Source organism: Schistocerca serialis, chromosome 4 (assembly GCF_023864345.2).
Source record: "Schistocerca serialis cubense isolate TAMUIC-IGC-003099 chromosome 4, iqSchSeri2.2, whole genome shotgun sequence".
NCBI classification, from domain to species: domain Eukaryota; kingdom Metazoa; phylum Arthropoda; class Insecta; order Orthoptera; family Acrididae; genus Schistocerca; species Schistocerca serialis.
In genome coordinates this window covers 684067504-684094246 of record NC_064641.1, presented here as the reverse complement: position 1 = coordinate 684094246, position 26743 = coordinate 684067504, and the positions used below count along the sequence as shown (strand labels likewise).

General features: G+C 47.6%; 1 protein-coding gene across 2 annotated transcripts in view; it reads right to left on the bottom strand.

Annotated features, from left to right (window-relative positions):
- The window catches only part of LOC126473174 (dnaJ homolog subfamily B member 6-like), a 331554-nt gene that overhangs the window by 103329 nt on the left and 201482 nt on the right, over positions 1 to 26743 (bottom strand). The window contains exon 1 of one of the 2 annotated variants that reach the window (XM_050100060.1): positions 6053 to 6223. The exons of the other annotated variant lie outside the window; for it this stretch is intronic. The gene's annotated coding sequence lies outside the window, so the exon portion shown is untranslated. Of the gene's footprint in view, positions 1 to 6052; positions 6224 to 26743 lie in introns of those variants that run through there. 2 annotated transcript variants of the gene reach the window in all.

Here is a 26743-nt window from a genome sequence, read left to right as displayed (position 1 = left end):
AGACGGAATTCAATTTTGACAAGTGCCTGAAGTTTCGTTTGGTATACCAATATTACGCAATTTACAGTATCGATAGTAAACACACCAAAGCTAAGATGACGACGGTGCAAAACTTAATCCGACCATGCTACTGCTGTGCCGCTGCTGACACCAGCAGCCACCGGAACGTCATCTGCAGTTTTAGTACAGAATCATTGCTTATTACGCGAATGGCGTGTTGTTGGCAAATTTCGAGACTTTGGATAGTGAGCGCAAAAAATCACGGCTTCAACAATGCAAGCAGAACGGCGCATCGCAAGAAGAGACTCAAAAATGCTGAACAAACTGGTGACTCCTTAAATACTAATAAAAGCAGACCAGTAACCGAAATTTATCTTCTTGGACATGGTATTGTACTACTTTTTTCCTTGAGTGCCGAAATGATAACATTAAAACGCCACTGTATCCACGGCTATACTATTCAGATCCTGCTAAACGCGGCATTTCCTTTAATTCCTTTGAACTGACTGACCGACCCACTTAGTTATAAGGAGGCTGATTAGATTAATACTGTAATTAAATATCACCAGCCGCGTTATTTCTGTATGTGAAGGCTAATCTCAAGAACTGGTGTACGGATTTTAATACGGTCTTGAGTGATTGATAGACCGATTGACGGGAAAGATTTGTGAATATATGTATTTCATTACCGCTACGCCAGAGACGTCGTCCGCCCGTAGCCACTTAAGTGTTATCCGCGCGGAAGCGGGACGGGTCGCTAGTACTTACTAATGATCATGTAATGAAACCAACTGGGGAGAAAAGAGCGTTCTGGCACAATCTGATTATAAGGTTTGATGGAATACATCATGATGCATCAACAACCAGTTAATTTGGTAATGGTACATAGTTGGCAGGTATTAACATCGTGCATTGTTACAGAAATCAGGTTTTACATTTACATTTACACTTGGCAAACCATTGTGGAGTGCATGGCAGAGAGTACTTATCAATACACAAGGCATTAGGGTTTCTTTCCTTTCCATTCCTGTATGCGAGAGCGGAAAGAGTGATTGCCTTAACCCGTGAGAAGGCGTGCTATGAGCATTTCTCTGACACAAAAATTCATTTCGATAATTGTGAATGAGATCACATAACTAATGAGGAGGTATTGAATAGAACTGGGGAGAAGAGGAGCTTGTGGCACAACTTGACTAGAAGAAGGGATCGGTTGGTAGGATATGTTCTGAGACATCGAGGGATGAGCAATTTAGTATTGGAGAGCAGCGTGGAGGGTAAAAATCGTAGAGGGAGACCAAGAGGTGAATACACTAAGCAGATTCAGAAGGATGTAGGCTGCAGTAGGTACTGGGAGATGAAGAGGCTTGCACAGGATGGAGTAGCATGGAGAGCTGCATCAAACCAATCTCAGGACTGAAGACAACAACAATAACAACAACAATTGTGAATGTTATAAATATGATAGCGCGTCGAGCGTCTCAGTACCTTATTCATCCCCTCCCCGTGCACCACACTTTGCGTCGCTCAGTGTGCCTGTGACCTCGCAGTGAATCGGCTGTGCACGTTGAGTGCGGCATTTTGCTCAACGCGCGCCTATCCGTGTAAGTACTTTTTTCTTGTTATGTAAATATTTATTTCTTGCTTTATTACGTTTTAAGAATCCGAAAATAAGTATTTTTAGTGATTATGTTCTTTATTTATACAGCTTACAATAATCATTATGGCTGACCGACAAACAAAACAAATACATACTTGCATGGCTGGAAAACCCTGATTTGCACGAAGAATGTATATTGGATGCGGATGATACGGACGACAATCGTGTAGATAACCCTGAAAGCAACTGCTTCGGTATTGATAATCCCCATCAGTCAGATACGGAACGATGCACATGAAGCGCCACGCAAACCAAGAGGTAGGATACCATTTCATACTGCAAAAGATGGGTCTACAAAATGGCTTATACACAAACCCATACCTAATATACGTACTAGAACTTGGAATATCGTAATTCATTTGCCAGGGGTCAAACAAGCAGCTAAGAATGCACTAACTGCTTTAGAATGGTTTTTGGATGATGGAATGATAGATTAAATAGTTACATACACAAATATATATATATATATATATATATATATATATATATATATACTACAAAATTAAAAGAAATATTTTCACGAGAACGGGAGTGTAGAATGTGAAAGAAATGTGAACTGATGATGGTACACACTTTTTTTCTCCCCAGAAACAATGGCCATAAAGCCCTTCTTTTTTTGTTACGAGTGTTACGTTTTGATGAGATCAATACTCGGGAGGTAAGAAAGCGCCTATCCGAGAAATATTTGAGGTCTTTGTTGGACACTGTAACGACAACTATAGACCCGGAGAGTACTGTATTACTGATGAAATGTTGGAGTCATTCAGGGGCCGCTGTAAGTTCCGGGTGTGTATTTCAAATAAACCCGCGAAATACGGCATAAAAATCTACGCCCTCGTAGATGCGAAAAGCTTTTATACGTGTAATTTGGAAATATATGCCGGAAAACAGCCACCAGGAACTTTTAATTTGAGCAACGCTGCTGCTGACGTAGTCAAGAGTGTTGCTGCTCCTGTACTGAGCAGTGGTAGAAACATAACACTCGACAATTATTTCACGTCCATTCCACTAGTCAAAGAATTGAAAAATGTCTACAGAACAACAGGCTGTCGGCACATTACGCACAAATAAACAAGAAATCCCTCCATTATTTTTGTCAACAAAGAACAGACCGATGCCGAGTTCTATTTTTGGTTTCGGTGAAAACAATTGTCATCGTATCTTACGTACAAGGGGGAAAAAAAACGAAGAAAATTGTAATTATGTTATCCTCACTACACAAGAACGATAATAACGATCAAGATAGAGGTACTGAAGTTAAACCAGAAATAGTTACATTTTATAACAATACTACAGGGGGTGTGGACGTTGTTGACCAAAAGAAAGAGTATTACTCTGTCGCACGAATTTCTTCAAGGTGGCCAATGAGACTGTTCACTGTTTTGAATATAACTGGTATCAACGTGCAAATTATATACAAAGAAACCACACAAAATGTAATTGCAAGACGTGTATTCCAGAAAGATGTGGCTCTAGAGATAGTGAAATCACATACTTCACGAAGAACAACACTGCAGAACATTTCATCGGATCTCAAGTTCCGAATGAAGCGGTTGGCACCTCTTCCTAACGTGGAAACAGACAGGACCCAGTGGCTTTTGTGCGCTTTGTCCAAGAAGGAAGAAGAGACGCTCTAAAAAAGCATATACTTTGTGTCACAATGCGCTGAGCATGTGACATTCATGTGCAAGGGATGTCATGAAAGACACTTTCTCCGGATACTATGGAAGACTGATTAATTGAAATATAAGCATTTATTGTTTATATATTATATACATAATATGCGCAGCTAGTAAATAACCGAAGTTGTGAAGACTTTACGCCTAAGACTGCATTTTTTGTTACTTATACCTTAATAACTACTGTAATTACGTAGATAAGTGCGTTTCATTTTATAGTATTATATTTCCTTTTTTCTAAAAAAAATACGATTTATGTAGTGTGAGCATTTTGCTCCTTCGCGCCAAACCGTGTAACTTTCTAAGGCGCGTCTTCTCACGGGTTAACGCCTCGGAGCTTGATATGATCAATTCCTATGGAAGCGATGCATAAGAAGTTGTATATTACTACTCTCCTCACTCTTTTTGAAACACTAAGTACGCTTTCGCAGGACATCTCTTGAAACGTAATCAATTTCGTGACACACTCCTTGGGTGAAAGAAAGCTGTGATCATTGGTGCTGACTTTCACTATATATTGTCGATAACTCCAGGTAGTTCTATAACAATATTCAATGACGGGTGGCGCAAGTGCTTTGTAAGTGATCTCCTTTTAACACCGATTGTATTTTCAGAGTAACCTACCAATGAACCGAAGTCAGTCACCACCTTCATCAACGAGTGAGCCTACACGGTTATTCCACTTCACTTCCCCTACAAACAATGACACCCAGGCACTTGTACAGGATGAGTGAAAAATTAAATTAAATGATCGTATGGCATCGATGGCCTGGAGTCCCCACCCGGGGATGTCCGTCCGCCGAGTCGCAACCCTTTTCCACACGGGGGCGAACTGCGCGTCGATGATGATGAAATGATAAGGGCAACACAACACCCAGTCCCCGACCGCAGAAAATCGGCGATCTGGCCGGGAATCGACCCTCGGGTCGCTGCATGTCAGTCACGCTCTGACCACTCGGCTAAGGGGACGTTGAGTGTATGAGTTGAGTAATTTCAGTTGTGTGTCGCGGATAATGCAGACAAAGGATACTACTTTTCTCCATTTTGTGAAATACACAATTTTACTTTTATGAACATTCAAAGCAAGTTGTCGTGCTTTACACCACTATGAAAACTTACCAAGATCTGACACTGTCTCCGTCTGGCTTTTTGCAAAGACAGAGGTTCATTATAGAAAATATCATTTACAAGAAGTATGAGGTTACCATTAATATTATCTGCCAGGTCGTTAACATACAACATGAACAGCAAGGGTGCCAGCACACTTCTGTGGAGCACTCCTGAAAGTCACTTCTACCCCTGTCAATGATTGTTAACCCAAGACCACATGCTGCGTCATCCCTGCGAACAATCCTGAATCGAGCAACAAATTTCGAATGAATGTATTTTGCTGTAGTTCTGCTGAGATCATGAAAGTTATACAAAACAAACTGCCGTGAAGATCAGCACCTTTTCTGTCTTCGAACTCAAAGCTACAACTTCAAAATGACAACAATGATTGTAGTTATCGGTAACATACTCTCCTTCACTATTTACAACGGTCTTTGAGGGTTGTTCCAAAGAGAGCGGAAAAGGTGAAAATCTGAGGGCGCCGTATCAGATGAATAAGGTGGGTGCGGGATAACTTCCCAACCCAACCCCTCCATAGCGTTTCTTGTCAGTCTAGCTGAATGCGTGCGACCATTATAGTGGAATAGTATCACTTCACGCAGTCCTTCTGGTCGTTGTTCCCGGACTGCGTCTGCAAGACGTCGCAGCTGTTGACATTCATTATCAGCAGTGATGGTTACACCTCGGGGAAGCAATTTGCAGTACACCATACCGTCGCTGTTCCACCAGATGCACAACATTATCTTCTGTGAATGCGCGCAGGTCTTTGTACTGGGAGTTGCAGTTTTGTATCAATCATTCCTTTGTTTTCCTTACGCATTAAGACAGCATTGCTTGTCACCAGTAACGATACAATATAGAAAAGGCCACTGTTATTCCGAGCAAGCATAGATGCACATATGGCAAATCGCTGAGTCTTAATTTTGACTTAAAACACGCGGTACCCATGAACGCCGTTTATGAACCTTCCCCATTGCACGCAAATGTCGCACGTTGGTGGAATGACGAAACATCACATTTTCTAGCTCCCGAGAACCTTGACGGGAATAATTGTGGATTAATACGTTAAAAGATCTTCATCGAACTTCAAAGGTCTTCCTGAATGTGGGGTGTCCTTAAAACGAGGAAATCATTTTCTTGCCGTCCTCTGTCCAATGGCATTTTCCCCACACACGGCGCAGATGTCTCTGGCTGACTCCGCTGCTATCACGCTTCTACTCAACTAAATCACAAGAATGTCAGAAATGTTCCGATTTCTCCATTTGGCATTCCATTACTAGCTTCCACAGCTACACTATCTTTTAACTACAAACAAAAAACTGACAATAGATAAACCCATAACAACAGGAATACCAACATGCAAAATAGAAACGCTACGAACTTACGCACGACCCTTATATTTTCTTCCGTTACCTACTACGAGACCGTGGTGCAAAAATCAACGATTACTGGTTGACCTCTGCACAGAACCAGCTACTGATCGGCTATCACTCGCGCAGCAGTGGTCAACGGCTTGTCAATTCATCGTAGATGCATAGGCTCCTTGGTAACGCATCAGTGCAAGAAAACGACAAGAATGGCAGAACCGCGGATCCGTAACACTCACCTAAGAACGACGTAAGCTCAGCTGCACTGCCCTGGCACTACACGGCATCCAGTGCGTCACCCCATGTGGCCGGACGAGGGAGGAAAACGAATCGATGGCGTGCTGTGTGGAGCGTGAGAACCGAAACCAATAGCGGAGCCCTCCCAGCTGCGCCTGCCTCCTGCGTCCCGACCCGCTCCCGTGGAGGTCCTGGCGCGACTGACCGGCTGGAGCGGCTCTTGCCTTCCCTTCCCCTCTGGCCCAGGGAGCCGGCTCGTTTATTGTATCCTGCCTGCGGGTCCGTCCTCAATGCGCGAGCGCGCCCCTCTCGTCGGGCGCTGCGACGGCCTGCCGCATCGTCCCTTTTGTGCGAAACGGTCCACCGAATATGGAGGACAGCTGCGCACGATCCCTAAAATTGTCACGGTACAGTGCATTGGCAAACCGATCAGTATATTCCTTGCTGAAAGGCACCAAACTGTGTATTGTGTAACGCTCATTTCTGTCCCATCGCTGTGACGTGGCAAACCTTGAGCAGAGTTGTACCCAGGTGATCCTGCGCCCCTGGCAGAATTCCTAAACCTGAGGACCTACTATCACTATAAACCCGTCCAGGCGATAGTTTCATCTAGCGAGGAATGACTGCTTGTCATACACGCGCACGGTGCACGTAGTATCAGTGTGCTGCCGTGTGTACAATGGAGAAGGTGCGCCATCTATTTGGTTTCCACCAAGGGGTACATTGTGACGGCCCGGAGGCTCCTGACGAACATTTCGGAAACTGCACTACTTGTCAGGTGTACACGAGGAGTATTGTGGTGAGTGTCTTCTATACCTGGCAAAATCAAGGTGAAATCACGTCCGGACTTCATGGGGTTGGGCGGCCACCCCTCAATACAGATGTCGGACGTCGTAGGCTGGGCAGATTGGTGAAACAGGATAGACGGCAAGCTCTGGCGGAACTGACATCGGACTTTAATTATGGACAGATTACAAGTTTGTGTGAACACACAGTACACCAAACAACTCCACAGTGCACCAAACAACTCCTAACGACGGGCCTCCGCAGCCGACGACCCGTGTACGTGCCAATTTTAACACGACGACATCGGCCGCTAGAACTGAAATGGACAGATGACCATCGGCACTGGGCGTTGGCGCAGTGGCAGATCGTTGCATGTCTGATGAATTCTAATACCTTCTTCACCATGCCAATGGGAGGGCGCGAATCCGTAGTCTTCTAGGGGAACAGCTCCTCGACAGATGTACCGCGGGACGGGGACAAGCTGGCGGCGGCCCCATAATGCTCCGTGGAACATTCACTTGGGCAGCCATGGGTCCAGTAGAGGTCATGCAAGGCACCACGACGGCCAAGGAGTCTAGTACAGTGGTTGCAGACGACGTACAACCCTTCATGAAGATCCTGTTTCCTGGCGACAGTGACACTTTTCAACAAGATAATGCGCCATGTCACAAGGCCAGGAGCGTGATGGAGTGGTTTGAGAAACACACTGGCGAGTTCCAATTAACGTGCTGCCGCCCCCCCCCCCCCCCTCAATTCGCCAGATCTCATCGCCGCCCGTCGACAGCTAGGTCGTTAGAGACGGAGCATAATCTATAACTGTTTTTGCCTGAGGGACATGACGAAAACCTATAAGCATGGGTGGTCCGTCGTCCTTTCGAATCAGAATCCAGTGTGCTAACCACTGCGCCAACTCGCTCGGTCCCTTTCAGTCAATGGCAGTTCAATAACGTGTCCAAAATAAAAAAAAAAACCAATGATCATTTTGCAAGGTTGCATTTATTTTGCCACTAAACAGTATAAACAGTTGACAGTAGAAACAATTTAAAGAATACAGAACGTAAGCAACTCTAACATGCGTCACGGTAGACAAAAAATTTCTTCGTTTTTTCCAACTTAACGGATTTGCACACACAACTGATTGAAGTGCTCAGAATGGGGTGTGACTACCTCTGGCAGCAACACAGGTCTGACAACGACGGGACATGCTGTGAATGATGTCATCAATCTCATGTTGAGGCAATAACACTCATTCTTCCGGCAGAGCTGCTCTTAACTCTTCGGGAGTGGTTGGCGGATGCTGACGTGATGCATCTCAGACATGTTCATTGGGATCCAAATCGGAAAAGCGAGCAAGCCACGCTTTGTATGCAATATCTTCCGTTTCCAAGAAAACATCAACCACCCATGTTCTATGAGATCGAGCATTATTGCCCATCAATAGGAAGTCTGGGCCCACAGCACCTCGCCACAACAGTACCTTACGTCCCAAGATCTCGTCACGATACCTAAAAGCAGTTAAACCCTACCGATTCACCCGTACAATTTCAAGAAGAGCTGTTCGAGTGGTCAGCATAATCTCTGCCCACACCACTAGGAATCCTCCTCTATTTTCAGTTTGTTTCCATAATGTTTGGGTCCCGAAATTGTGTTTCATGTTCCCTCCAGAGACGAATCTTCGAGAATCACTCTCCAGACCAAATCGGGACTCATCACAGTTCTACCGTCCAGGTGGCACGTTGACGACTCCATTCTACACATTCCCTTCTGTGAAGAAGCGTCAAGGCCACTCTGCCGAAACCTTCCGTACACCGTTTGTCTCAATACATCACGTCCAGTGCATACTGCGAGGTCAGATGCCAGTTGCCGTGCAGTACTAAGGCGGTACCGTTGTACCCATACAGCCAAATAACGGTCTTCTCCTTCTGGTGTTATACGTGGTCCGCCCTGCTCTTGTCTTAGGGATACAGTTTCGGCCTCCACGAACTGTCGCCACATTCGAGAAACAACAGAACGAGTCTCATTGCGCCACCGGGCCATACCAGTTTGTAACAGTCCTGCTTTCATTCTTCCTACGGCACTCCACTGCAGCGATTCTGGTAAGCGTCTTCTCTGTGCCATGCTGCACCGTTTGTGACGTGTGTACACAACGATTGTGGACGTGGAACTTCCCCACAAATACTACCCCGTTTGATGGGTGCCCTGACGTCAACACTGGCGTGGTTGTCGGTTTTTTTTTTTTTTTTTTTTTTTTTTGGTAGGGTTTAAGGGCGCTCAACTGCTGAGGTCATTAGCGCCCAGTCACTGGTGTTAGAGCACAAGGAACCTGCTAAAACTCAAGGGGATGGGAAGACATCAAAAGGACCTGACAAAGATGCAGATGAAATAAGTAAAAAGGTTAAATGTCTTTGGTCAAGCCAGTTAAAGTTATAAAACGCAGAAGACGAGCAGCTGCTCGAGCGTCATCAGCTAAAACATCCGGTAAGGTAGATGGCACGGACAGGACAACACGAAATTGACTAAAACGGCGACACGACAATAAAACATGGCGCACCGTTAATGCCTGACCACAAGGGCACTGCGGGGCTGGGTCACCAGAGAGCAGGTAGCGGTGGCTAAACCGGCAATGCCCAATCCGCAACCTGGTCAGAAGGACTTCCTCGCGCCGAGATGGTCGGGAGGAAGTTGTCCAAGCAGTTGGGAGCGGTTTTACTGCCTGGAGCTTGTTTCCTTGGAGGGATGACCAAGCATCCCACCACAAGGACACAAGCCTCTTACATACATCCCCACAAACGTCAGATGACGGGACACAATGGGAGGCTGGCCGAGGCTCGAGGACTGCAGCCTTGGCTGCAGCATCCGCAGCCTCATTCCCAGGCACTCCTACATGTCCGGGGACCCACAGAAAGCTGACAGAACCGCCATTATCAGCGAAAGAATGGAGGGACTGCTGTATTCGTTGAATCAAGGGATGGACCGGATAGGGAGCCCCAAGGCTCTGAAGAGCACTGAGGGAGTCAGTGCAAAGTACATACGATGAATGGCGGTGGCGGCGGGCATACTGAATGGATTGATGGAGAGCAAAAAGCTCGGCCGTAAAGCTGGAACATTGGTCAAGGAGCCGGTATTTAAAGGTGGCGGTCCCAACGACAAAGGCACAGCCGACACCATCGTCAGTTTTGGAGCCATCGGTGTAAATAAAGGTGTGACCAGCAAGTCGAGCACGAAGTTCGACAAACCGTGAGCAATACACTGCAGCCGGAGTACCCTCCTTCGGGAGTGAGCTGAGGTCGAGATAAATACGAACCGGAGCCTGGAGCCAAGGTGGTGTCGGGCTCTCACTCTCTCTGAAGGTGGTAGGGAGGGCAAAATCCAATTGTCGAAGCAGGCGACGGAAGCGGACTCCGGGGGGCAGCAGGGCAGACACATACAACCCGTACTGACGGTCGAGAGAATCGGCGAAGAAGGACTTGTAAGAGGGGTGTTCGGGCATAGACAACAGCCGGCAGGCATACCGACACAGCAGTATGTCGCGCCGGTAGGTCAATGGTAACCCGGCAGCTTCAGCGTAAAGACTCTCGACAGGACTAGTGTAGAAGGCTCCGGTCGCAAGACGTATCCCCCGATGGTGGATGGAGTTGAGCCAGCGTAAGAGGGAGGGCCGAGCGGACGAGTAGACGAAGCTCCCATAATCCAGCTTCGATCGGATTATGGACCGATACAAGCGAAGCAGGACAGTGCGATCCGCTCCCCAAGATGAACCGCTAAGAACTCTGAGGACATTAAGGGAACGTGTACAACGGGCCGCCAAATAAGAGACATGTGGAGACCAACACAGTTTCCGGTCCAATGTGAGCCCTAGAAACTTAGTTGTGTCCACGAATGGGAGAACAACGGGACCGAGATGTAAGGATGGCGGAAGGAACGCTTTATATCGCCAAAAGTTGATACAAACCGTCTTCTCTTCAGAGAACCGGAAGCCATTTGCCACGCTCCATGAGTAGAGGCTGTCTAGACAACGCTGGAGGCAGCGCTCCAGGAGGCATGTTCTCTGGGCACTGCAGTAGATCGCGAAGTCATCGACAAAGAGAGAGCCTGAGACATTAGGTGGAATGCAATCCATAATTGGATTGATCGCGATGGCAAAAAGGGCTACGCTCAAGACGGAGCCCTGAGGCACTCCGTTCTCCTGGAGGAAGACGTCGGACAATACGGAACCCACACGCACCCTAAACTTTCGATCCGTTAAAAAGGAATCAATAAAAAGGGGCAGACGACCGCGTAGGCCCCACTTGTGCATAGTGCGGAGGATACCTCCTCTCCAACAGGTATCATAAGCCTTCTCCAAGTCGAAGAACACGGCTACCGTTTGGCGCCTTCGCAAAAAGTTGTTCATGATGAATGTCGACAAGGTCACAAGGTGGTCAACAGCGGAGCGGCGGCGACGAAAGCCGCATTGGACATTAGTAAGTAGTCGTCGAGATTCAAGAATCCAAACTAACCGAGCATTAACCATGCGCTCCATCACCTTACAGACGCAGCTTGTAACAGAAATGGGGCGGTAACTAGAAGGAAGGTGTCTATCCTTCCCGGGTTTGGGTATAGGAACAACAACGGCGTCACGCCAACGCATGGGGACCTGACCTTCGGTCCAGACGCGATTGTAGGTACGAAGAAGGAAGCTTTTGCCCGCCGGAGAAAGGTGTGCCAGCATCTGAACGTGAATGGCATCTGGCCCCGGAGCAGAGGACCGGGACAGTGCAAGCGCACGTTCGAGTTCCCGCATAGTAAAGGGGGCATTGTAAGTTTCCAGATTCAGCGAGTGGAAGGAAGGTCGCCGAGCCTCGTCTGCCTCTTTCCTGGGAAGGAAGGCAGGATGGTAATGGGCGGAGCTTGAAACCTCCGCGAAAAAGCGGCCAAAGGCGTTGGAGACAGCCACAAGATCAACAAGGACCTCATTACCTGAGGTCAGGCCAGGTACTGAGGAGTGGGCCTTAATGCCCGACAGCCGGCGCAGGCTACCCCTAACAACGGAAGAGGGAGTAAAACTGGTAAAGGAGCTCGTGAAAGAGGCCCAGCAAGCTTTTTTGCTGTCTTTGATGACTCTACGGCATTGCGCTCGGAGTCGTTTGTATTCAATACAATTCGCCAACGTAGGATGGCGGCGAAAGGTGCGTAAAGCACGTCGTCGAGCACGGATAGCGTCCCTACAAGCCTCGTTCCACCAGGGGACGGAAACGCGACGTGAAGAAGAAGTAGTACGAGGTATGGAACGTTCGGCAGCATGGATAATAACAGCCGTGAGGTATTCGACCTGACTGTCACAGCTGGAAAAATCGTGGTCCGGAAAGGTCGCCAGGGAGGAGTAAAGTCCCCAGTCAGCTTTCAGTATGTTCCAGCGCGAAGGACGTGGGGATGGGGTGTGGTGCAGGAGACGAACGACACAGGGGAAGTGGTCGCTCGAATAGGTGTCAGAAAGGACATACCACTCGAACCGACGGGCAAGAGTGGTAGAACAGATCGAGAGGTCCAAGTGGGAGTAGGTATGAGTAGAGTCCGAGAGGAAAGTCGGGGCGCCGGTATTGACGCAGACAAGATTGAGATGGTTGAAGACATCCGCCAAGAGTGAGCCTCTTTGACAGGATGCAGGAGAGCCCCAAAGGGGATGATGGGCATTGAAGTCGCCAAACAATAAGAACGGCGGGGGAAGCTGATCGATCAGGTGCATCATGTCAGCCCGACTAACAGCAGATGACGGTGGAGTGTAGACGGTACAAACTGAAAAAGTAAAAGCAGAAAGAGTAATGCGGATAGCTATTGCTTGGAGTGGGGTGGTCAATGGGATGGGATGGTAATAGACATCGTCCCGAACGAGCAACATGACCCCACCATGAGCTGGGATACCGTCCACAGGGGCGAGGTCATACCGCTCCGAGGTATAGTGGGAAAAGGCAATACGGTCAGTCGGGCGCAACTTGGTTTCCTGGAGACCAAGGACGAGCGGACAGTGCAGGCGGAGGAGCAGTTGTAATTCCTCCCGATTAGATCGAATACCTCGTATGTTCCAATGAAACAACGCCATTGCTAGTCAAAAAGTTGGGGGAACGAGACGGGGAAGAGCTGGTCACCTCGATGGCCGCGGAGGGCCAGGTTGGGAGGCAACAACGCTACAACTGACGGCAGTCGGATCCGGTTCCATCGACTCGTCGCCAGCTGCGGCCGCTGTCCCTGATGGTGTAGGAGGGGCCGCATCATTTGCCGACAAAAGGCCGGCGGAACGCCTGGCAGCAGAGCGTCCCGGCGAAACTGAGGACGGCCGGGAGCAGCGACTCACGGATGAAGCGTCAGATGAAACGCGCCGGGGTGGAGAGGGGGATAGAGACTTCTTCTTGGAGGCCTTCTTGGAAGGCCGAGGAGGCACAGGGATGGTGGGCTGGACCCGAAGAAGGTCCTCACGCGCGGGGTCCGTTTTGGAACGCCGGACCTCGGAAGCTGGGGTCCGGAACGTTTCCCCGATGGACGCCTGAGAAGAGGATCGCTTCTCAGGTGGCGTGGGGGGAGGAGGAGGAGGAAGGGTGGCCCCTGGGGCAGGGGGGGTGGGGGCCGCGGGGGAGGAGGAGTTGGAAGGGAGGGATTTGGGAGGCGGAGGCAGAGCCCCCTGATGGGCAGAGGAGGCGGAGGGGGGACAGGATAGAGGTGAGGATACAGCGGAAGGAGTGGACACAACTGAGGCAAACGAAGTGGCCAGTGACACGGGATGAAGGCGGTCATACTTCTTCCTGGCCTCAGAATAAGAGAGCCGATCCAAAGTTTTGATTTCTTGTATCTTTTTCTCCTTCTGATAGGCGGGGCAGTCTGGGGACCTAGGCGAGTGGACGCCAGGACAATTAGGGCACCGAGGTGGTGGGTTGCAAGTATGTTCCTCACGAAGAGGACGTCCACAGTCGCCACAAAGGGGCTCAGCCTCACACCGGGACGACATGTGCCCAAAGCGCAAACACCTAAAACAGCGCATAGGAGGCGGGACGTAAGGTCGCACGTCGCACCGGTAGCACATCACCTTTACCTTCTCCGGGAGAACGTCCCCCTCGAAGGCGAGGATAAAGGCCCCGGTGTCGATGCGACGGTCTTTGGGGCCGCGCTGGACTCGCCGGACGAAATGCACGCCGCGGCGCTCCAGGTTGGCCCTGAGCTCCTCATCAGATTGTAGCAGGAGGTCACGATGAAAAATAACCCCCTGCGTCCTATTTAGTGCCAGATGTGGGACAATGGAGACTGGGATGTCCCCTAGGCGGTCGCACGCCTGGAGTGCCGCCGATTGTGTGGCAGAGGTGGTCTTGATAAGAACGGACCCTGATCGCATCTTGCTGAGAGCCTCGATTTCCCCGAAGACGTCCTCAATGTGCTGAACAAAGAACATGGGCTTGGAGGTGGCGAACGTCCCCCCATCTGTTCGAGAACAGACCAAATAGCGGGGGAAGTACTTCGCCCCAAGCCGGCGGGCCTGTCCCTCCTCCCATGGAGTGGCCAAGGGGGAAAGGGCAGGAGAACCAGAACTAGAAACGGTACCTTTTCTTTTGGAAGACTCGGCCGCAGAGCGACCTGATACGTGTTGACGTTTCATGTGCGAAACGTCCGCCCCGATACCACCCACTCCGACCAGGGGCTCTCCCCACGGGCGCCACCCAGCCGCAGCAAGGGCCACCTGGCAGGATGACCATTGCCGGGAGTCCTGATGCCCCAAGGAGACGGGCATCTACTCCTTGGCCAACGTGGGGAGGGTGCAGCTCAGGTATCGGCAGTACGATCCCTGTGTTGTCAGGGGGCTACAACCTAGAGGGTACATGACGACCCCACCACAACGGGCTGGCTACCGTGCTGGATTTCTGGTGCCATGGAAAGTCCATCATGATCGCTGGTGCAGATGGAGATGCACTATGGGCGTAACTTGGACAACCCATCAGGCGTTTAGGCCCAATTTGAGGAATAATGGGTATGGTGACAACGCCGGTGCAATGCTGAGTGCCAAGGTCTTAGTGCAGTTAGGACCAGTGGTACACCATGTAAGGTGTCCTTCCCCAAAAGGCTCGTACTTCTGTACAATTTTGAAAAATGGAGGTCAAACCCCAAGGGGGACCATCACATTAAGGCCAAAACATTTGAGACTCCTTTTAGTCGCCTCTTACGACAGGCAGGAATACCGCGGGCCTATTCTTACCCCCGAACCCGCAGGGGGGGTGGTTGTCGGTTGACTGGAATGCCATCTTCCGTGCAGAACACGATCGTACGGGCATCTAGTGACGGTTTGTATGATTATATCGTGAATTAGACGCAGCAAGGAGAAATAGCAGCTACTTTTTGCTTTAATTTTGGACACCAGTGTAGTTTCATACTCATCGCCAACCGCTAAAGGTCTCAGAACGGTTTATACGTACTATTTAATCACTTGTATTTATCATTCATTCTTTAAACGTTCACTATACAATTCTGTTGACGCAGACTGTATTTCACTTGTTTTTCCCACACCCTTCACCTGAATCAGAATATACCTGAAGTCTCAACGACTAGACAAATTTGGCGAAGAAACTCTTTCAGATTCCAAAGGAGAACAGAGAAATAAGACAGTTGCAAGAAACGATAGCAGGAATTCAACAACGAAAAGAGCTTTCCATAAAAAGAAACTGGTGCTAACAGCCAATAAATATAAACCTCGGGTCTACAAAGTTATTCATGCCAAGCTATGGTTAAGCATAGTTCTGCACACCCTCGAAAGCTGAACAATAAGGAACACACAAATACAGCGATCGGAAGCCTCCGACGTAAGAAGTTAGACACACACTAGATATTTAAAAAGGGTCGAATACTTTGGATGTGGTAGTACTCGTCGAAACAAGAACACCAAGTCCAATAAACGCGGGATCGGATACGTTTAGTTTCTGCAACCTGAAACTTATTCGAAGGAGGTACTCAACGTGAAGTCCAAATGGTTCAAATGGCTCTGAGCACTATGGGACTTAACATCTGAGGTCACCAGTCCCCTAGAACTTAGAACAATTTAAACCTAACTAACCTAAGGACATCGCACACATCCTTGCCCGAAGCAGGATTCGAACCTGCGACCGCAGCAGTCGCGCGGTTCCGGACTGAAGGGCCTAGAACCGCTCGGCCACCGCGGCCGGCCAATGTGAAGTCTATCGGTGTCAATGCATCCGTCCGCCCTTCGGAACATGGATTCGCGCTTATTTTGATATGCAGCAAGTACTGCTCAGTTAACAGGATGACACACCATTCCGATGCACCAACCGCCACACAATTGTTCCATGGATCTCAATGCACAAAATGAAGCACTCGTTCTTCCTTGTCACGCGTACGGAATGAAAGTGGTCTTCCACTGTTTACCTTTCTGGGTCCTCGAGCACCTGTGTTCGTAAGCGTTAAAACTCAGCTTAACTGCTTATCAAGTAGTACTGTGCGATACGCGTATTTTTATGGGTACACGACGCAGTCTGTCAAAAACCATGGCGGAAAATCATGACTGGAATACGATTTTTAAAGTAGATGGCTTCCAATGCTTGAAAATGGTGGAGAAAGAGATGTAATGAACCATTCCTACGTACAAACACCACAATAATAGAGAGAAGAAATTTGTGCAAGTAGGTAAGGCACGCCACGACACATACCCTGAGTTACGAGGAGTAATTTATTGTACAGAAACACGAATGAAACTGAAGTACAACACAAACTGAACCAAGCAAGTGGCTGCAAACTACCAAGTCTCAGACTGATGTGAACTTAAGAGTACTGAGGTAAAGAGAAGCATTAAAAGACCCCTGAGCCTGCAGACTTAGAATCACTGAAACGGCTGTGTTTATCTCCACAAACCAAGTCTTTCTGACAACTCCTTCCTGAAATTATGGATTTCCGGTCCCATATTCATTCAACGCTTTTGCTTTTTCAATAAGTCGGGCATATCTCCTAATATTTGACTTTTGTCCACACGCTGTATAATGTAGGTCGTTTATGGAGGGTTCTGCAGTTATTCTGACATGAATACGATGACTAGCAGGCAAGACGTCGGGGAACTGCATAAATCAAGCTTAGGCGATCGATTTAAGGCGCTGAACAGTAACGCCATCAGCGCCCTTAATGGATATCAACATACACATTTCGAGGTGTTAGCAGTGTCTCTTCTGACAATCTAAACTGCTGCTACGATAACCAGGAACACATATCAGCACATTTCTTCAGACTGTCTGGTTTAAGTCGACACAAATGCGTGTATTAAAATACTTCAACTGATTGGAAAAAACATCTTAATGACACACTGTCTGCTATGTGGATGGCTGATCACTTTCAACAAAAAACAGAGGGTGACCCACCTAGTCAGATCTAAATTTCCTCTGTACAAAACTTTACGTAGGAGAACGAATACTGCGCTTCAAAAAATTTTAAAACGCATGTTACACGTTTGCCGTTGTCAGCTACGATAACAAATGGGTCGCCATCATTAAGGTTGGTGAGCGAATCAACAACATAAATGAGTAAGCAAATAAAGCACAACATGCAACATGAGAATCATAATTTTGGCACCAAACACAATCATTTACGTTATCGTTTCGAACCGTGTTAATTAAGAAATATACAGAATTTGTTTAGTTATGACATCCAAACGGGATCTGTACCAGGCTCCCACAGCAGAGTTAAAAGTAGCATCAGCATGCATGAGTACTCCTACTCCCTCTCTCGCATTGTGCCCGCACCACTGAACTTTCAGAACTGAACGACGGAGACCTTCGTAGCTGCCCCACTACCAGACTGTCGTCGCTGCTTTGGCAAGCACCGATCGCCCGAGTATGCCTGGCATGACAGAACACCGTTACGCCGTCCTACGGCCGACTTTATTACAACCGCTGCCGTTCGTTACATGTGGCCGCACGAGAGCGACTGCGAGCAGTCTGCGGTCAGGCAACTGACACGGCCGATACGCCTATATCCCTCGCAGATCGCCACCTCGTAGCTGCATTTGCAGATCCGTTAGCGGCCAAACAACATCTATGAGGGATATCGGCTCCTAAAACGCCTGCACTCTAACCTAAGAGCAATACGAACCTTGTTCGTTTTTGTGAGTTTTTTGTGCTACAATTTCTGGCTTCATCACATTGCTCTCACGAACAACTACTGAGCAGATAACACAAGAAATTATACGATCTGATCAGAAGCATCCAGACACATACTAGTGGTCATTAATATGTGGTGTGTCAACCCTTCCCCTTTATGACGGCTTGAACTCTGCTGGGGCACTGCCAATGAGTTGTCTACCTGTATGTGGAACAAGGCAGTCCGTTCTTCTTCTAGAATCGAAACCAGAAGAGAGAATACTGGACGCTGGGTCTTGAGCGAAGTCCATATTCCAACTCACTCCGAAGGTGTCCCACTGGGCTCATGTCGCGACTTTGCGCAGGCCAGTCAATTTCAGGAATGTTACTGTCCACAACCCATTCTCTAAAGGTACTTCTTTATGAGTCGAGTGCAATGTCAACCTGATACAAACAGTTATCGTCTCCAAACTGTTGTCGTACTGTTCGCAGTACACGCTGCTCCGAAATGTGTTCCTGTCCTTATGCATTTAGCGTTTTCTTAAGTGCACAAACCGAAGCGCACCGTAACCACGAAAAACACCTCACGTCCGTAACACCGCTACCTCCGTATTGCTCTGCTGACACTATACATGACTGCAGGTGACGTTCTCCGGACATTCGCCAAACTCAAACCCTTCCGTTGTATAGTATCCAGAATACAGCGTGATTACGAATCACAGGTTTCCACTCATCCACTGTCCAGTAGCGTCAATCTTTACAACACCTCAAGCGTTGCTTTGCACTGACTACAGAAATCTGGCTGATGATAAGCTCCCCCCTCTGCCCCCCCCCCCCTTCCACACGCACACGCGCACACACACACACACACACACACACACACACACACACACACACACACAGAATCATTGTTCTAGGGGACTGCCTGTGCCACACTGCAACTCGAGTGATTCCTCCTGCCGATTGAACGCTCAACGATCCCTGTTCGTTAATACATGTCGTCTGCTTGGTCTTTATTTTGCTTTGGTTGGTACCTAGCCTTTCCACTCCACAATCACACGAACTGTCTACTTGGGCAGTTTTGGAAGGGTTCAAATGGATTTGTCGCCCACGGGACATCCTATGACTAGCAGACGTCCGAAATCTGCTGAGTTCTCCTGACCGACCCACTTTGCTATTACTGCTTCTTCTAGTTGGCAACACTACACTCTCTGCTTCCTATAATGGCGGGTCCGACGTGCGTGAGATCTAGGAGTCAAATCTGAATCACATGTGATGTAAGGATACTTTAGAACTGATAGTGTTTGTTAGAGGGCATATAACGTGAACAAAACCTGCATTATGCACATGCAAATAAAGTGACTACCATTCTGTCAGACAACGTACTTCATGTGTCGGGAGTATCACATCTTCTGCTATGCCATAACCGCAAGTGCGTGCTGGAAGCAAAAAGGTAGTCCGCTGCGTTTCGAGTTGCAAATCAATCTCCGTTTCTCCTGTTGATTCACTGCTTGTCACCTTCGGGGTGTGATCGTTTTTGCGACCGACTTGTAGCGAGAAGACAAGAGGGTATCTCACATCATGATCCATAGTGCAAACCCTGTGTCGTGGGTAGCCCAGAACTCATCCTTGAGCAGCTCGGAATTGAGATTTGCTGCGTTGAATTATCTTGCGTTGACGCCTATGGGGAGTGGATGTATTATTTTAGAGAGTAGATGCTCATTGGACGTACCAACAGTATAATCGATTGTAAACACTTTCTATAGCTGAATATTGCACTGATAAAACTGACAGGTCCCAACATCTTTCTCAACCTTGCGGGCAACGGTACGATCAAGAAGAATTTCGAGATACCCTGAAGAATATTTTAGCGGATTCTTTCGAAAGCTTTAAAAGATTTACACCAACCTCGTGAAGTCGTAAAGATGCAGTTCTCGCCTATGATGGGCACAGCCTTTTTTTAAGATCTCTTAAGACTGGTGTGAATATTGCCTCTAATTTGGTACTATGGGTCGAGTTGCAATATGTGCTCACATTCATTCAATGGCAGCTTTATAATCGGAATCCAACTAAACCAGGACCAAGAATGTATAGTGCAAATGCGTATACGCTATCACACTCTAGATAAAACTTTTGACTACCATTAAACGCGCACTGGTAGCATTCGTGGCGACATGCTGGCGACTTTTAGACCACGGCATGAATACTTCACGAAAGAATGCTGAGGCGACAAGCCGTGCGTTAAAACGCCAGCGCCAGCCGCCCCGGCGACACTGGAGACAGTCGCCTTTGTTCGGGCCTTTACTTCAGACAGCGTAGGAGAACAAACGGACGCCCGCGAGGTGCGCTGGAAGACGGAAGACCGCCGCTGTTGACAATGGCTGCGGTCCAGGCACGCCAGACGTGCGCTGCAGATCGTTAGCACTGCGCCGTGGGCGGTGTTGCCGCGTGTACGCGCAACCCCAACCCAGCCTACCTGCAATTGCATCCCCTCTGCGCAAATTAACGTCCGGGCTGCGAGCGGGGCGCGCGCGGTGTACAGCTCGCGCTTGGCGTCGACACAGCTACCGTGCTTGGTTTAAAACGGACGGGAAGCGCGCGAGGCAAAAAATCGACATACGGCGACAACAGCACCCATGACGTGAAAATACTGCATTTTGAAAACTAGAAAATAGTATTATCAGATGTAAATGCACTGCGCTTGCCTTCTCCCTTTCCACCAGCACCTTTGGTCCGTCGAAGCTGTTGCCAGCGGTGTTCTGAAACTTTCAGGAGCATCAAGATTCATTACGAAATTTACCAACATTTCATGTTTTTGTTCTATCTTAAATCTCTCACCTTCACTTTAATATGTGCCTCGTCCATTGGTATTTTCTTTTGCTTGGTTTCTCGTTCTTTGCACATGCGCCTCTGTTAAAGAATTACGTTTCGCGTCTACGACTGTGTAATCAGTATTTTCTAGGCTGGTCAATTTAATATGCTCTTTTTCCATATTCTTAGATAAGCTCTCATAATCTAATTTCTGACTTCCTGCCTGATGATTTTTCTCTCTAGCTTTGTAAATGCAGTATCAATCGGAGGGTGTTCTATTTCCCGCACCATGTAGTCATAAGAGGGCGAAACTTGGGTGACATGAGACGAAGAAAGCATCAGTATTATTCAATCATAGACTCATTCAACGCATATATACACTGTTGAGTCACTGACCACCTGTCAAAAGCTACAATAAACACCTTGTACAGCGCGGATCGCTCGGACACGTGCATAAAGTGTGTCAATGAGGTTCTGGAACGTCCCGACTAAGTGTCGTGCCCAGCTGCACTAGACTGCTCTGTTGAGGGTCCATGGCGCGAACAGCCCGATCGAGATGCACCCACAGATTCTCAATTGGGTTTAAATCCGGGGAGTTGGTGACCACAGAAGAACGGTAGACTCATGCTGATGCTCTTCGAAGCAAGCACGTACAGTAACACGTTGCATTGTCCTGCTGATAATGCCATCGTGCTGAGAAGAAAAACTGAACGTAGGGGTGGATTTGGTCTCCAAAGATAGATGCATGCTTGTGTTCATCAGCTGTGTCTTCGACGAGATCAGCCGTGGAATGTCCTCCACCCCGTACTCTTCCGAAGATCCTTGCAGGGTGTTTGTTTTCAGACGTTTCACGCGATGTCAGCGGCCATTTCTCCGATGGAGCAGAAAACGTGAAGCATCTGAAAACGCCACCTATCGCCGCTCAGTGGACTTCCATTGCGGTTTTGGCGCGCAAATTTAAGCCTTCATCGCCGATGAACAGGAGTCAGCATCGCAAGAACCAGGCGGTCATACGTAGCAACGTTCGCTGAACGGCCGTTGAGGAGACATTGTTGTTAACCCCATGTTTCATCTGGGCGTTCAGATGATCGACAGTTGCCCTTCTAACCGCCCGTACACATCGCCACAGCTTGCCATTCAACACATATCTACGGCCCGTTGTGCACCACAGCTGCCTCTGCCACGGTTTTGAATAGTGCCATTTTGCGATGCACGGTATACGTTAACCACAGCGGCACGCGAACAATTTACAAACTTAGCCGTTTCGAGAATGCCTCCACCTTTGGCATGAAAGGCAATGATTTTGCGCTTTTCGACGTCAGATAAATCGCTCCGTTTCTGCATTACGTGAACGACCGAACTGCTTTTCACGCGTCTCCAGGCCCCCCTTAGTGCTAGTGCTGCCACCTGCCTCATTTCGCTAGCTCGTAAAAACGCTGCACGAAATTCTTATAGCTCTGAGCACTATGGGACTCAACATCTTAGGTCATAAGTCCCCTAGAACTTAGAACTACTTAAACCTAACTAACCTAAGGACATCACACACACCCATGCCCGAGGCAGGATTCGAACCTGCGACCGTAGCAGTCCCGCGGTTCCGGACTGCAGCGCCAGAACCGCTAGACCACCGCGGCCGGCAAAATTCTTATAGCATACGTACCTATCAGCCAATCAACTTCAGAAGCAGAAAGTGCGTATTTCCGTTGTCCATTTCCTACTCCCATCAACAACCCTCCTATCGAACGTGCTGCTTCCTACGACAGTATATTAACGACGTGGGCTGGGAAACACTAGGCATCCTGGGAAAGTGACTATACGTCCAGCCTAGCAATACCAACGGATTTTTCCATGAAGCGTACTGCAAAGAATAAGGGAAGCTCAAAAATCTTCGTCACTGATATAAAAAAAAGATGAACCATCCACTCAGAAATAAATAACCTATGCAACAATTTCACCAGGAGGCTACACAACACGCAAGAGATTAAAAACTTTTTTCTACATTCTTCTGATTGTTATTTAACAAACAAGACAAACCGTTATCAAGAAAAACTGTTGCCCACTTGTCAGAATATAAATTGCAAGTAAAACGTGGGACGCCAGAAAGACAGCACACTGGCGGCTTCTCCCGCCTCACGAGGTGCCTATGTTTCAGAGAAGAGCGCCGTATTCTAAGTCGAGTGGAATCAATTGTTTTCACCAGCATTAATTTGTTAGTCGGGCGTTCTCCGACATAATTTCTCTACTCAACACCGTGGTAATAGCCCTTCAGGGAACAGAACAGGGTAGCACCATACGTTATTTACTTGCATGCATCCTTTGCTGAAGTGTCAGCTTGCTTATTTTACAGAATTGCCACATGGCTCGATGCACAGCAAAATTATACTTCCTTTCTGAGATGTTTTAAGGTGTAAAGTGTGTCTTGTATGTTTTGTACTACTTTGTCTGCTCTGCTGGATAAACATGCTGGATAAAGGACACTTACGTAATCAGACCAGACGACAAAGTCAGTCCATTGATTACACCTTATTTGCTGAAGTGAAGTGTCTTTAGGATTGCATGGAGTTCTGTGCCAGAGACTGGAATTTCGTCCGCAAGCGTAATCATGAATAAACGAATGAGCAGCAAACAGTATGGTTCTGTTTAGACCTATCAGCGTGAATCAATGTTGAATTTTCTTGATCATCTGAAAAACCCTAAAAGGCTTTTTTAAACCAAAATTTGATGTACATTTTTTTATAATTTGTTAAATTAAAAACTGTTTGTCTCACTACTCACCTGGGGAATACTTGCTCTAACCCTACGTTAAAACACTCAGATCCGCCACATACAGCTCTGCAAGTACCTTCTTTGCTCTCGTCCCAAAGTCTTTTTTTGCCATTTATTAAGAGCCCAGTCTATGATCTTCCATCAATTGTACAATTTGGAACACACTATACTCCTTGTTGCGATAAGAATGCTTTGTCATCTTACAGCTAGATGTATGTACTGAGCTGTTATGCACTTTGGCAATGTTATTTTCATCAGACTAGTCATTGGCAGGAGCGATGAACACAAGTAAGCAACAGCATCGTGTATATAGGGCGACACATCTCTCTTTCAGGTTACCGGCATACTGTCCGCTGAAACAGCGACCAATGCAACTAGAAAAAATTGTTTTAGTCTATGCTAGCACTTATTTTACCAACTGGCTCGGTTTCGCTACCAAGCACTATCATCAGACTAACCTATGAACAAACCATCACAGCACATAGTTAAAGTAAGTCTTTAATGAACATTTACAAAATATTTTTGTCTGTGATAGCGAACGCATGGTATAGACTGCACACTTAAAATACACAATGGCCTTGCCCTTTGTGCGCAATCGTCATGCTCGCTTCCTAAGTAGGAGCGTAATATATTAAAAGTAAAGGTAAATGCTATCCTTTAAATTGCGACCATGAGCAATTTTGTGACGCTACCAAGTGAGCCACGCGGACTATCGGAAAAACCGCCGTAAGAAAATTTATGTTCCTCAGTATCATCAATGTAAAGTTTCTCGGGAATTTTTAAGTTAAATCGAACTGGTTTGTGTGACGTATTTGGATTCTGTCCTTCACGTATCATAATTATTAAAAATAAAAAAATTCTAACTGTAGCGTGTCTGAAACTTCCTGGCAGATTAAAACTGTATGTCGGACCGATACTCGAACTCGGGACCTTTGCTTGCCCTGCAAGGTTCGCAGAAGAGCTTCTGTGAAGTTTGGAAGGTAGGAGGACGAGGTACTGGCAGAAGTAAAGCTGTGAGGACGGGGCGTGAGTCGTGCTTGGATAGCTCAGATGGTAGAGCACTTGCCCGCGAAAGAGAAAGGTCCCGATTTTGAGTTTCGGTCTAGCACACAGTTTTAATCTGCCAGGAAGTTTCGATCAGCGCACACTCCGATGCAGAGTGAAAATCTCATTCTGTAGAGTGTCTCTTTGAAATATCCTTAACAGAGATATATTATTCTGTCGTACGTAAGACACAAACTGTGTTGGCAAATCGGGAGCAGTGAACCACCGAAAAAATTACAACAGTTTTCAGAGTGAAAATGAGTTAACTATGAAATGCGTCGTGCGCCAGTCTACATGAAGGATGGGGCTTTTGCTGCGAACGCCGGGTCCGTGTGCCAGAGAGGTCACTGTCACCTTAACAGATCATTTGCACTATGTAACTAAACTCTCCATGCGTAGCAAAATCCTGTCACAACTATACCAGTTGTTGAAAATACCGCTACAGTTGTAAGGTTCTTTTATTTAACACACGATCGGTTTCGGGCTCTTATACGAAATTTTCAATCTCTGGTATAATGCTGAGTTGCGGATGTTCCTCCGACAGGATTGTTTGCCTGTCGCAATTGTTTATCTGATCATTCCCACGGTCAACTGAATTCTGTACGTTCTTCTAATCATTGTTTATGCTTTGAAAAGTCATTAAGAATATACGCCGATTTTATCCAGAATTCCTGTGTTCATACATTCTTTTGCATATCCAGCTAAAATTTTGTGTTGCTATCCCCGACCATCTCGCAGCTGTGGAATCTACCAACGGTCACCATCTTTCTGTCCAGCCTTTAAAGTAGCGTCGTAACGACTCCCTTTGAACAAGGGTATTTCTGTGAATACTATTTCCATTTACGTGTCTTTTAGAAGAATCGTTGAGTAACATTAACCAGGTAGGCGTATTTTATTGAATGATTTCAACTAGTCATACAGCACAGTTGCTGACACGAGTAATTAATTTCAGGCGGAATGCGTGGGGAGAGAAAGAGGGATGGGGAACCACCACATCAACAACCAAACGGTTTTCCCGCGTTCATCTAATAATTCCGTAAGGGTCTCGAGATGAGTTCGCCGCTTCCCCTCTCTGAAACAAAACAACAACACGGTGGTTAGAGTTTGTGATGGAGGCGAGAAGGCGAGCGCATCGGCACACAGCTGTACGGCGCAGTGCCAAGGCTGGAAATACGCGCCCGTGCCGAACTCTAATAGCGGCCCTGCAACGGCTGCTGGCGCCTGCAACCTCTCCGCGACCTGCGTCACGGCCGCTGCTTGACGCACGTGCCATCTCTGCGCGACAGCCACCCCCTGTGTCTTCCGCGCCAACCGGAAACAATAAAACACGGCGGCCCCTTCTCACAGGCACTCGCTGCGGCCGCCACCACCGTCTTTCCACCGGTGGTAAGTCAGCCTGCTCGATACGTGTTATCTGAAAGCGAGCTCTCACCAAGCGGCGCACCTGCACGCTGTCTGGTGGGCTAAGGTGGCTACGTCAGCGCGATACCTGTGGCCCCGAGGCCGGCGCGATTCCGCAACTATCTTTGCGTCAACTCACGGGCGCTTAGTGCTGACTAAGCCTCGTCTGTTATTGCTCCGAATTGGGTAACGGCGTTGACTCACCTCCATACTTCCGGAACGGGGAACGAAAGCGTTGGTCCGGTGCCAGAACAACATTATGATCTGCTCTTCGATGTTCCTTTTTGGTGTCGCAGCACAGGCTTCTAGCAACATTAAGCAGTACCCAGGTGTATTACTTTTTACCTATACGCTATTTTTCACAGCAGTTGTATACGATGACTACACGTAACGGTGCTTAAGCCGTTGTTTCGTTCTTGTATTTAGCACAGGCAAAGAAAGTATTCCTCACCAAAGGAAATGTACCAGTATCAAACAGTGGCCGTAATTTGAGAAAGAAATTTCTGAGAATGTTCTGGACCGCATTTTATGCAAGTGAATCATGGACATTCGGGAACTCGGAAAAGAACAGAATCGACGAGTTTGAGAATTCTGAAACTCAGGTGGATTAAGTTAACGGATGAGAACGTTCTCACAACGGGCGTGGGAAGAAAGTGTGAAAACGCTTACAGGCAAAAGGGACAAGGTGACAAACGCTTACAGGCAAAAGGGACAAGGTGACAGACATGTTATGGCATCACCGAATAACTCTCGTGGTAGTATAAGGAGCCGTAGAGGGTAAAATATGCAGAG